The sequence below is a fragment of the Ochotona princeps genome, chromosome 24 (genome assembly GCF_030435755.1).
Source record: "Ochotona princeps isolate mOchPri1 chromosome 24, mOchPri1.hap1, whole genome shotgun sequence".
NCBI lineage: Eukaryota > Metazoa > Chordata > Mammalia > Lagomorpha > Ochotonidae > Ochotona > Ochotona princeps.
Window position 1 is genome coordinate 28142840 of NC_080855.1, and position 12837 is coordinate 28155676.

Below are 12837 nucleotides of genomic sequence, written 5' to 3' on the forward strand. Positions count from 1 at the left end.
CACCACTTTTGAATCCTCCACTCCCAATCCAGTTTTGCTCCACTTTCAATACAGTGGAAGATGGCCCAAGGGCTTGGGTCCCTGCCACTTGTGTGGGAGACCTGAGTGGAGTTCCAGGATCATGGATTCAGACTGGCTCAGCTCTGGCCATTGTAGCCATTTGGGGAGTGAACCAACAGATGGAAGATTGATCTCTCTCTCTCTCTCTCTCTCTCTCTCTCTCTCTCTCTCTTCCTCTTCTTCTTTTTTTTTTAAAAGATTTATTTATTTTTTATTGGAAAGTCAGATATACAGAGAGGAGGAGAGACAGAGAGGAAGATCTTCCATCCAATGTTTCACTCCCCAAGTGAGCGCAACGGCCGATGCTATGCCGATCCGAAGCCAGGAACCTGGAACCTCTTCCAGGTCTCCCACACGGGTGCAGAGTCCCAAGGCATTGGACTGTCCTCTACTGCTTTCCCAGGCCACAAGCAGGGAGCTGGATGGGAAGTGGAACCACCAGGACTAGAACCGGCGCCCATATGGGATCCAGGTGTGTTCAAGGCAAGGACTTTAGCTGCTAAGCCACGCCGCCGGGCCCTTCTCTTCTTCTTCCTCTTCCTCTCCCTCCCTTCCTTTCTCTCTATCACTCAGTTTTATCATCTCAGTTTCCACCCTGGGAAAATCATGCCTCCAGAGAACTGGTGAAATACAGGATTTGAAAAGCAAAACCATTCAGTCCTTCGGACCCAATAGGAAACAGGACAGCTGGATTGCAGAGTGGGTCCGTGGAACTGCAGGGAATAAGGCCTGCCCCTGGTCCTGGAAAGTTCAAGGTCACTGGAGGAAATGGGGCCAGGACCATGCCTTGTTGGGGAATATCTTGACTGAAGGAGTCAGGACTTCCATGGTCCCAAGGAGAGATCCCAGTTGGGATGGTGAGGGGCAGATGCAATGCAGGTGTCAGCCAGGGAGGGTGGGGAGGAGGGCAGGTGAGTCCCCAGAAGCACACAGAGGCCCAGAACACACCTTTGCTTGTCGGGGAAGCAGCATGAAGCTGCCTGTGTTTGGATCAGAGGTGGGGAGAGCAGGCCTCCAGGGTCCTAGGCAGATGAGGAGAGCTAGGCCTTTTTCCCTGTGGCTCTGGGACAGGACTTTCTTTGTGAGTTAGAAGGACTAACCCCAGGGCCACAAGGCCCCTTGCCAGCAACATGGATGGTCACCCGCCACCACCACACCCCGGCTGGCTTTCAGGGTAGGCAGCAGGGTGGAGTAGGGGGGCCTCCCCCGGCGTGGCTGCAAAGAACCCTGGGGAGCAGGCAGGGTGGAGGGCGGGCGGTGTCCCCAGCTCGGGCCTGGGAACGTCTGGGCTGGCTGGGAGCCGGCCGGCGACTGGTGAAAGGCCCACTTACCGTGACGGATGGGGGCCCTGTCAGGCCACGCCAATTAGGCAAGACGGAGTGCCAGGGCAGAGCTATAAATACCCCTGGCCGCCGACTGGGCCAGGAGCGTGAAGCCTGGTGCTGGACAAGCAGCCGAAAATGTTCAGTTCAGACAGGATGGAGTTTTTGGGTTTTCAAAACATGTTCTGCCCTCCGCGAAGATTGGGACATGGGGCAGCCACAGGGCTGGGGCCCAGGACCTGGCGCGAGAGTTGATGAAGTCATTGGCCGGAGGGCGGGGTGGGAGGGGGAGTCCCTGAGCATAGGCCAGTATCCTTGAGGAGCCCCAAGGTCATGTGCGCTGGAAGCCCAGCTGGAGCCCAGCTCTGTGCTTGCTCTGAGGAGTGCCTGTGTCACACAAAGCTCTCATCATGCTGTCTGGGACTCACAGCAGGGAGGCAGTAGCAGGGGAAGGGTCATCTCCTAGAATGGTCTTCTGTACAAAGGACATCCAGCTGGACAGGGCATGTTACCTGCTGGGGCTGAGGGGCAGCTACTCCCCAGAGACCAGAGATGACCAACTTTGTGCAAGGGCTCCTGAGGGACAAGGTTGGGGTCACTTTTAAACGTGACCAGGAGATCCCAGAGTGCTTCCAACTGGGACAAAGCTGGTAACAAAGGGAACACTTAAATGAGAAAGGAAAAACCAGGAACCACAGGGTGGTCCCCTGCAGCACCAGCATCCCTTATCATGGTTGAACCACTTTTGGTCCAGCTCCGTGTTAGTGCACCCAGGAAAGTTGCAAAGTGCTTAGGCCCCTGCAACCCACATGGGAGACCCAGATGGAGCTCCAGGCCATTGGCTGGCATCCCATATGTACACCAGTTCGTGTCCCGGGGGCTCCACTTCCCATCCAGCTCCCTGCTTGTGGCCTGGGAAAGCAGTAGAGGATGGCCTAAAGCCTTGGGACCCTGCACCAGTGTGGGAGATCTAGAAGAAGCTCCTGGTTCCTAGCTCTGGATCAGCTCAGCTCCAGTCATTGCAGTTATTTGGGGAGTGAATCAGTGGATGGAAGATCTTTCTCTCTGTCTCTCCTCCTTTCTGTATATTGACTTTGCAATAAAAATAAATAAATAAATCTTAAAAAAATAAATAGGGGTGAAGCATCTGCCCTCCCTTCAAGCCAGCCATGTGGAGGGGATAAGGGAAATCCCAGGGCCTTTGGAACTTTGGAATGATAATAATAAAAAGAAATTTAAAAAAACTGGAGGGGACACAGACTCCCTGGGGAAAGAAGCAGGAAGGATGGGGGATGGTTACGGTACATAGGTAGGGAATGGAGGGGACAGGGCAGCACATGCGCACTGAGTTGCATTCCATGGTTCTCTTCTCCTGACCCTAGGCAGCCCATTCCTGAAGCAAGGCTGAGGGTATGGGTGGAGGGAGGAAAGGATTCCCTGGGAACAAGTCTACTGAGGTCCCCTGGGTGCCAGGCATCCAACAGAGATCTCAGGGCCTGGTCGATCCACAAAGGGGCTTGCAAGTGGCTGGAGATGGGACAAGGACTCAGTCAAGATGCAGGTGGAGTTCAAGTTCAAGACAATGGAGGCTGGAGCTGGCCACTCTTACAGGAGACTAAAGGGCAGTTTGGGGACTGAATGGACAGGAGGGACAAGGCTGAAGTCAGCCCTCACTTCCAGAGTCACTCCCAGAGTGACAGATGATCATGCGTCCTGCCATCCTGAACACGGGGACTTAGACAGCAGGGTTGAGCTGCAGAGCAGCTGACAGTGTGAACCCTAAATCCCTGCTCAGAACATGACCCCTCCTTTCAAACCCATGCAAGGGCCTGGTGCAGGGTTTAGGGATAAGAGATGACTTCAGGGACAGCAAGGGCCAGAGTGGAGTGACAGAGTGAGAGGTGCTCCAAGTCCCTCGCTAGGCCAGTCTGGCTCTGTCTCAAGCCCTGTTACCTTCAGGGCCTTCAGCTGTACATGCGTCTAGAGTGTAACAGCCGCTTGAAGAAGCCCATGCCACATAGATAGCCAGGCTACGACCCCAACCCCAGCAGGTGTACACATGAACCTGAGAGCAACCTCTGTGTGAGTGGGAGTCTGTGCAGGTGCATGGGGCCAGGAGCTATAAGGGTGTGAGTGTGTGTGGACAGTAAATCCAGGCACCAGTGATGTAATCATCATGTGAGTGTATTGCATCTATTTCTCCGTCTTCCAAGACTCGCACCCCTGCCAATGCCTATGACCCCCTTCTGCTCAGCTGGATGCTCCTGTGGCAGTGGGTCTCCCAGGGACCCCTCCTTCCTGCCCCAGTCAAGTAGAACCTCCCTTTTCTTACGCAATTTCTAAGAGCTTTAGAAATCTCCTTAGGATGTCTAAGGAACATGGAAGAAGTCAAGAAAAAAATGTAGAAATGCTTTTTCAGAGGGCAAGAAAGAATTTGGTTCCTTTCCTACCAGCAGGTCTAGAATTTTATTCCTTATTTATATAACTTTAAAGTTTATAATCTGTCTGGAGAGTGTTTAATGTTACATATGAAGTGTTAGTTCATTTCCTCTCCCCCTAGGTTGCCTGCCCTCCTGTTTTCATGGAACTCATGCTTCATCCTGAGGTACATTCTTAGAGATGCTTGGGTTTCATGTACAATCGCTGTTATACCTTCTGTTCCGATGGCGCGTGTTTCTGATTTTGATCCTGTATCACACAATTAAATTATGGTTCCTTTAGATACATTTTATTGAACCATTTACAGTCCAAGAGTTAAAATTATAGACTTATTTTTTTGTGAAAGTGAGAATTAGAGAAAAGGAGAGAAGGGGAGAGATCTTCCATCTACTGATTCATTCTTTTAAGTGGCTGCAACGGCCAACACAGAATCCAAGAGCTTCTTTCAGGTCTCCCATGTAGGTGGAGGATCCCAAGGCTTTGGATCATCCTCCGCTGCTTTCCCAGGTCCATTAGTAGGAAGCTGGATGGGAAGTGGAGTATCTAGGACTTGAACTTGCTGTACCGCAACGCAACCCCTGACTGTGGGTTTCGAAGTCAGACTGATGACTTAAGAACTCTGCCACTTGATGAGTATGCAACCATGGGCGGGCACCTCACAGGTGCCTGCCTGTAAAATGGGTAATCAGGAGGCCTACAAATACTAGCTCTCCCCACAAGATCAGAATGAACTCAGAACTAGACTCCGGAGTCAGGCCAGCAGAGGTAAAACATCAGCCTTACACGGACAAAAAGGAGCTAGACGCCCGCTGCTAGCACTGGACATCAGCGCTGTGTACAAGTGCTGGCCAATGCACTACTGAAAAAAAAATTAATGAAAGGTGTGGGGATTGGACATGTCAAGATGACACAAAGCTGGCAGGGTGGGGCAGGGAGCATCCCCACACTCCACTCCTCTTGTCCTAGGTGCCTCCAAGCTCCTGAACAAACTGATGCCTGAGCCCCATCCTTCCCTCCCCTCCTACCTGGCAAAGCCCACCTCATAAAATGACAATGGATGGAGAGACAGCGCAGCAGGGGCTTCCGCCAGACGCCCTGCAAAGGGGCAGCCTCCTGCTAGGGCCACAGTGAACGCAAGCACGTAGCTCACTGCCTGACATGCAGCAGGTGCCAGCGTCATCCTGTCCTAGGTTCTTTCCTCTCTATTCCTGAGATCCTAAAATCAGCATCCCTCCCGGGTCACTTGCAGAGGACATGTGGGATCATCATGTGGACTTCTGAGAAGAGAGGGGATTACCCCAGGAAGTACTGGACCCCACATCCCATGCCAGGGAACCTGGCATCCAGACCCAACTCTGTGAACAAACATGAGTTCTGAGAGGCAGCAGATCACGGCCGGCCACCCGGAGGACCAACTGGAGCTCCTGGCTTCAGCCTGGCCCAACCCCACCTGATGCAGGTTTTGGGGAGCAAACCAATGGATAGGAGCTTTCTCTATTACCAAGACTGACAGATATGATAGATGGTTAGATAGATAAATATGGATAAAGTGATAAACAGATTAAGTAAATGAAAATTATTTTTAAAAATACATCCTTACCACCCCCACCCCACTCCCCACCACCCCAGCAGGTGCTCCAGGCACATTATAAATGACCCCGGGGGAAGAGGGTGGGAAGAAACCCCAAAGCCCAAGCAGTAGGAAGATCTCACAGGAGCTGAGCTGACCCCACAGAGGGGTGAGGGGTTGCGAACAGGAAGGGAGGGTAAGGTGAGTAGGGAGAGGCCCTGGTGGGAGATTGGAAGGCACTCGGGGGCTGGGCACACAGGCCCTGTGGGAGTAGAAAGGGACTGAAGGTGTGTGATGCTGCGCTGCAGCTGCTGGGGAGCTGTTCAAGCTGCTGGGCTTAGGCAAGTGCCCTAAATGCAATTTGTATTTCTAAAATACAAATTGGTATTGGAGGCGTGGTATATAGGAAGGAGGGGATCCTTGTGGTGGCAAGGCAGATGAAGCCACCCCTTAGCACTGGTTTGAGTTCTGGTTACTCTCCTTCCCAATCCAGCCCCCTGGTAATGTTCCTGGGAAAGCAGTGGAGGATGTCCAAGCACGTGGGCTTCTACACCTGCGTGGGAGACCCAGATGGAGTCCTTGGTTCAGCCTGGCCCAACTCTGGCTGTTGTGACCACTTGAGGAGTGAACCAACAGATGGAAAGCACCCCCCCTTTCCTCTCTCTCTCTCTCTCTCTCTCTCGCTCTTGTTCTCTCTCTATTGCTCTGCCCTTCAAACAAATAAAGTCTTGAAAACTAAATGAAAGTACTGGTTTAAAAGAGGATTGGCGTGTCTGGGACAGAACAGGCGGGAGACCAGACGGGCAGGTGGGTGGTGAGTGGGGGGCAGAGATGATGTGGTGGGAGGTGACAAGGACAGCGGGGGTGGGACGTGGGTGACCACAGTGAGGAGGCAAGACGGCTGAAGCACAGTCTCTGGGCAGGGTGTGGCCAGGGGAACACGGCAGATGAGGATTCGTCGAGGACTCACAAGGGAAGGTTTCTGGAGCTGGCATCAGATAGCTGTGGGACAGGTGGCAGGCTCAGGGGAGCAGGGCTCAAGTTTGCCAACTCAGTCTGGGGACCAGAGAGGGCTTTGTCCAGAATGGGAGGCAGACAGTCAGGACCACTCCCTTATCCCCAGGGCCCTGTCTCTGGGTTCCGAGTGTAATCACTTCAAGTTCAAGGTGGGCTCTCAGTCTCTCTTCGGCTGCTCACACGCCCAAGGATCTGTCCCAGCCCAGATTCTGTCTGAGAATTCTCTATTCCCAGGGACAATGGCATTCCTAAATCCTGTTCTCCCTCCAGCCGCACACCCTCCTCTCCCTGCCACCAGCCCCCCATCCAGGGTGAGAATTCCGGCCACACATCCCTGTGATGTGGTCACGTTGGAAAAATGTTCATGGAGCACTCACGCTCCTCCGTGTTTCCTGACTTCCCCAGGGCTGGATTCCTAGAAGACAGGAATTTATGGTGTGAGAGCTCCAGCCCCCACGGCCCCGTGGCCAAGGTCAACAGCGTGCGGCGGGCAGCGTTGCCAAGCAGGAGGGGGAGCCGCCGCTCGAGATGCTTGTTGCGCACAAAACCAAAATCCTTGTATTAAAAAAAAAAAAAAAAAAAAAAAACTTTCCCTAAAGTTCCCAACTTGGGAACTCAAACGAGGTCACAAGGTCACCCTGAAACTCCGGGATCCCCTCTGCGAAACTGTCTGGAGTCCCTCGGACCCTCCAAAGATCTGCAGCTGAGGCCCACCCAGGCTCAGATCTGATCATGGGATGTAATGGGCAGGGCACCCACCTAGCGGAAGTCAAGTCCCATCTTTGCCCCCAAAACCCCTATAAAAGGAAGCCTATATCCCCATGGCTAGCCACTGGGCATCCTGACTACATCCCCTCCCCTCCCCGACACACACACACACACCCTCCCCCCACCCCACCCCGAGAAGCTGGAGTCGCCTCCTGTCACGCAGGCTCTGAAGTTTTGGGTCTGTTGCAGTAAGATGTGGCCTGGCAATAGCTTCTTGAAGGTCTGGGGCGTCCTACCAGCTGGGGGAGTCAGGGAGATGCTCGGACATCACAGGGGATTCAGATAACAGAGGAAGACAACCCCGACCTGAGCCCCCAGATCAGCAGCCTCGTGGTCACCCATGCACCTGACCCTGTGTGCACCCAGAAGGGAAGAATGAGGCAGAGGGAGAGGTGGAGGACAGGCGGGGCGAGTGGAGAAGCTGTGGGTCCCCTGAGGACAGAGTGGCTGCCATGGCAGGGAGTGGAGAGGAGACGAGGGAAGGACCATGGCCCAAGAGAGCTGTGCCCTGAAAAGGTGTCCAGAGTTCATGGGCGGACATGCGGGCAGGGCCGGGAGGGGCCCTCTAGCTCAGCCAGCGGCATGTGCAAAGGCCCCAAGTGTTTAGACCTTGCTAAGACTTTTCATATAAATAAATTCTCAAACCCAAAGTGTGTGGTGGTGGGGAGGGGAGAAAAGGAAAAAAAAAAAGGGCTCTGGCAAACCACACGTCTGGATTTCTTGCTCAGAAAATGAAGTCCTGGCTTGCCCAGGAGTGCAAGACCTCATGCGTACCACATCCCTGCCTCTCCAACCCCAAGCGCACCCCACAAGAAGGCCTGTCCCCTTTGATCATATCCTTACCCTCCTCACCAACCTCCCCCTCACCTGCTGCCTCCCCTTCCTGCGACACCTGCTGATCCTCCCTGCCCACACCTCCCAGCTTCCCTCCCACCCAGACCCAAGAACCAGCTCCTACTCAGCCTTGATCTCGTGTTTGGGGTTGGGGAGCAGAGGATGGGGATGCAGCCCATGGCAGAAGGGAGGCTCCGAGTTCTCTGCTCTCTGACTTACATATGCAGATTTTTAAACCTCTGTTGGCCCCCAAGTGCCCAGCCCTTACAAAGACACACACACAGAGACACCTTATCTTTGGGGAGTCTGGAGACAACACAACACCCCCTCAATGCATACCTGAACCAGCAGGCATTTGTCTCCACCTACTTTCAGCTCTTCACCCAAAGAAGGCTTCTCCGGGGCGCATCCAAGTCACCAGCAGCATTCCCCATGCCCTTCGGCGCCATGGTGAGGCGTGACCCGAGGCCAAGCCCTTTGACCCCAGGGTAGTTGATCCAACCACCACAGAGATGATCCCTAAAAGGGTAGCCCATACAGCGGGGAAACGCAGAAATCAGGAGTGGCTCACAAGCTGGGGCAGGATGGAGCAGAAGGCTTCTGATTTCATCACACCAGCTGGCATGGCGCACGGTTCAAAACACTAGCGAATACTATACTTCCAGAACTTTCCATTCCATTGTTGGGATCCTGGTGAATCTTGGGTAACGGAAACTCCAGAAAGTAAAATCATCATCCTATGGTCTCGTGTGTCCTCTGGGCCTCCCCACTGGCAGTGCCTCGTGTGCCTGGCGTGTGGGCGCTTTCCATTCTGTGCAGATCACCAGGGACCACAGCAGGTACAGAGTTTCCTTCCGGGGCTGATGGCCACTTCTGGGAGCTGTGTCATGGTCAACATGATGGCCTGACATGGCTGGCATGCCAAGGGATTCCATGCTGGTTCATGGGGATGGTGATTTAGCCTCTTGGTTTAGATGCCGTGGGGGACACCCACACCCCCTATTGGAGTGCCTGAGTTCAAGTCTGTTTTGCTGCTAGTTCTAGTTTCCTGTTAATGCACACTGCAGGAGTCAGCAGTTGACGGCTGAAGTATTTGAACCCCTGACACCCACCTGGGAGACCTGGGCTGAGTTCCTCGTCCATGGCTGCAGTTCGGTGCAACCCTCATAGTTGCAGGTGAGAGCTCTGTCTGTCTCTCTGTCTTAAATAATTACTTTTTAAAAATCGTAAACCAACATGGTGGTGCAGCAAGTTAAGCCACTGCGTGTGATGTCAGCATTCCACATCAAAGTTCTGGTTCCAGTCCTGGGTGCTCCACTCCTGATCCAGCTCCCTACTCACACGCCTGGGAAAGCAGTGAAGGATGGACCAAGTGCCTGGGTCCCTGATGCCCAATGTAGGAGATCCAGATAGGGTTCCAGGCTCTCAGTTTCAGCCTAGCCCCTCCCCAGAAGGTGCGGCCATTTGGGGAGTGAACCAGCAGATGGAACTGCGCACTCCCTCTCTCTCTCATCTACCTTTCAAATAAAAAATAAATCTTTTTTTTTTAATTCCAAATTCATTCCCCCGTATGTCACTTTGTTGTGGCAAGCCTAACTGAACAGAAATTTCTAATTCCAACAGGTTATCTTTAAGGACCTTAGTAAGTTTACTATCAACTTTATAGAGTAGGCCAAAAATCTACACATGGCACAGTGAGTTTGGAAGCAAGTGTGCCGGGGTGCTTGTCCGACCCAGCATCAGCACTCAATGCATAGTCACAAGAAGGCTAACAGGACGCCATGAGTGCAAGCCCAGAGACCCAGCAGGTGCACGCGGTAAATGGCCCAATGAGAGGTGGAGTCTAGCAAATGACGGTGGTACAGGGAGAGAGGGTTTGCAGATGGGTTCCCTCGAGGAAAGAGCCTTATAACCCAGTTTCTGAGAAATAGAGCCTGCTATCCAGAAAGGCCACCGCTGCGGGCGCCAGGACGGACTGTGGCCAAGCAATTGGTGACAGAGAAAACCTCCATGTGCACAGGCCATGGCCTCCAGCCTTATCCCAGAGGAAGTGGTGTTTCCTTCAGGATACGGCCCACAGCCCTGCCCACCTATGACTCATGGGCCACCCTCCGGCTCCCGGGGCTGGCAGCCTGGCCCGCCCTTCCCGTGGGTACCCAGAAGGGAACAGCAGGCAGTGTCTACCTTATCTCACCCTTGGCCACAGACATGAGGTCAGGGCCGGGAGACAGCAGTGGGTCGGGGAGAGGTCAAAGGTTACAGCAATTTTTTGCAGGCAAAGGGTGTGGGAAATAAGGCAGACCCACACTGGCTGAGGGAGGGGAATGGGGACAGGTGGCACCCTGGGCTCCTGAGAATCTATTCATGTCCCTTGCTGTTCCAGAACCTTCTCCTAAAGATCTGAAGGCTCCTTATGGCCAGGTTCTTGCAGCCAAAACCCGTAGGACCCAGAGGAGAAATAACACAGAGATGCATGCACACACAGGCACACACACACACATACACACATGCACACAGAGATACAAAAACACAGATGTACACATGTGCACACGTGTAGATATAAATACACAGACACACGGATATGTGCACATGCATGCACACACAGATACACGCATAGATACCAACACAGAGACATCCACACACACACTCAGATATAAATTCACAAATACACACACGCGTACACATGTAGATACACCCAGAGATGCACACACAGGTACACCCAGAGATATACACACAAACACACAGGCAGACACATGTACACACATACAAATACACCTAGACACACACAATACATGAACGCAGATACACACAGTTGCACACACGTACAGATACACAGAGAGACACACACATGCTTAATTCAGATGTTCACGGAAGCTGGAACTGAAAGATAAGCAGGGGTGGCTCTTTGTCTCAGAGGGGTGGGACCCCTGCAGCTCCTAGCAGAGTGCTTGGTTCCAATTCTGGCTCTTCTGTTCCTTGTTCCAGCTCCCTGCTAATGTGCACCGGACAGACAGTAGGTGATGGCTCAAGTACATGGGTCCCTGTCACCCCCAGGGAAGATCTAGATGGAGTTCCAGACTCGTGAAGATCCAACTCCTGCTGTTACAGGCAATCAGGCTGTGAACCAGCAAACAGAACTCACTCACTCTCTCTCTCTCTCTCTCTGCCTTTTAAACACAATGGAAAAACGTTAGCAAGTTTTGGGGCAAAGGGTTAAATCTGTACTTGGTTTCTGACGATATGTATTCTCTACCAACTTAAGAGGATTTATTTACTTCTATTTGAAAGGCAGGTTTTTACAGAGACAGAAGGAAAGAGATCTTTCAGCACTGGGTCATTCCCCAAATGGCCTAAAATGGAATGCCAGGAGCTTCTTCAAGGTCTCCCATGTGGGTGCATGGGCTCAAGGACCTGGGCCATTCTCTGCTGCTTGCCCAGGCCATAAGCAGGAAGCTGCATGGGAAGTGGAGCAGCCAGAACTCAAACCAGAGTCTACATGGGATACTGGCACACAGGGTGGAAGATTAACCTGTTATTCCACCAGGCATCATCTACCGTCATTTTTGAAGACCAATTGTACACACGGATTTCAACATCTTTACACCAGAATCAACATGTGTTCTTTCCATTTCTTTCCACAGACTTCTTTTTTAAAAGACTATTTTTACACATTTGAAAGGCAGAGCTAACAGAGAGAGGGGAGGGACAGAGTCCACCTGCTGGTTCTCTCCCAGATGTCCACAAGGGTCAGAGATGGGCCAGGCTAAAAGCCAGGAGTCAGTCCAGGTCTCCCACATGAGTACAGGGGCTCAAGCACTTGAGCCATCCTCCACTGCTTTCCCAGGCCACCAGCAAGAGGCAGGATTGGAAGTGGAGCAACCAGCATTCAAACCACACCCCTGATAGGCTGCTGGCACTGCAGGTGGCAGATTTAGCCACTGTGCCAGAGCAGTGGCGCCTTACACTGGCTTTCTAAAGAGCCTTCACCCACGTTTCTTACCTCCGCTGCAACAAGGCTCACGGCCGACTTGGCAGTCTAGATCCCAGATGATGTGTGGCGGGCCACATTCCTCCCCCATCCAGTCTCAGGGAATCAGATGTAACTTTTCACTAGCAAAAAGCGCCCAGGCTGACAGCACCATGATCCCCCTAGCCGACTTGGCCAGGCCTTTCAAGCTCCCTTAAAAGCTTTGCCGCCCGGACCCACTCTAGCCGCCGGGTCTCTGACTTTTCTCACCACAGATTAGCCCTGCCTGTTTCTGAGCCTGTTGTAAACAGCACTCATGCGGGTGTGGACACATTCACATCTCAGACCCATCAGTGCTGGGGCACACAGCTGACAGTGTCTATGATAGATTCTTTTCTTTGAGTTTGGGCAGGCTGTGCCCTGTGCACAACCCCCACCTGACCTCTGCCCTACTTTCACTGCACCGGCTCTGTGCCATCTCAGGAGGGTGGGGTTCTCTGAGGCTGAACGCTCTGTGCCCTTGACACTGGACAGTGGGAAAGAGAGGAGAGGCCAGATAGACAGTTCCCAGAATTCCCTGGGGTCTCTCTAGGAACGCACAATGGAAGATGAAGTTCAGGAACGGCCCAGCCCTGGGGGATATCCACAGTCCCCTTGCTGGCAGGGAGAGGAGGTGTCTCCATCCAGGGCCCTGGCAGAAGGATGTTGAGTGGCAAGAGCAGGACAGGTGGGGACAGAGACTGCCTTTGACACCCAGACTGTCTTCTGGTCTTCTAGTTTTGTCCCATGAATAATGCACTTACGGCTCCCTGGACCCCTGCCCCCCCCACACACACACTCCCTCCCCAGGCCCCAGGTCT

The 12837-nt window shown here is 53.0% G+C and overlaps 1 long non-coding RNA gene across 1 annotated transcript in view; it reads right to left on the reverse strand.

The window, feature by feature from the left end:
* Positions 1 to 237: 237 nt before the first annotated feature.
* Positions 238 to 12837, reverse strand: part of LOC131483243 (uncharacterized) — a 148177-nt gene continuing 135577 nt past the window's right edge. The window contains exon 2 of the long non-coding RNA XR_009247584.1: positions 238 to 389. This is a non-coding gene — a long non-coding RNA (uncharacterized LOC131483243). The remainder of the gene's footprint in view (positions 390 to 12837) is intronic.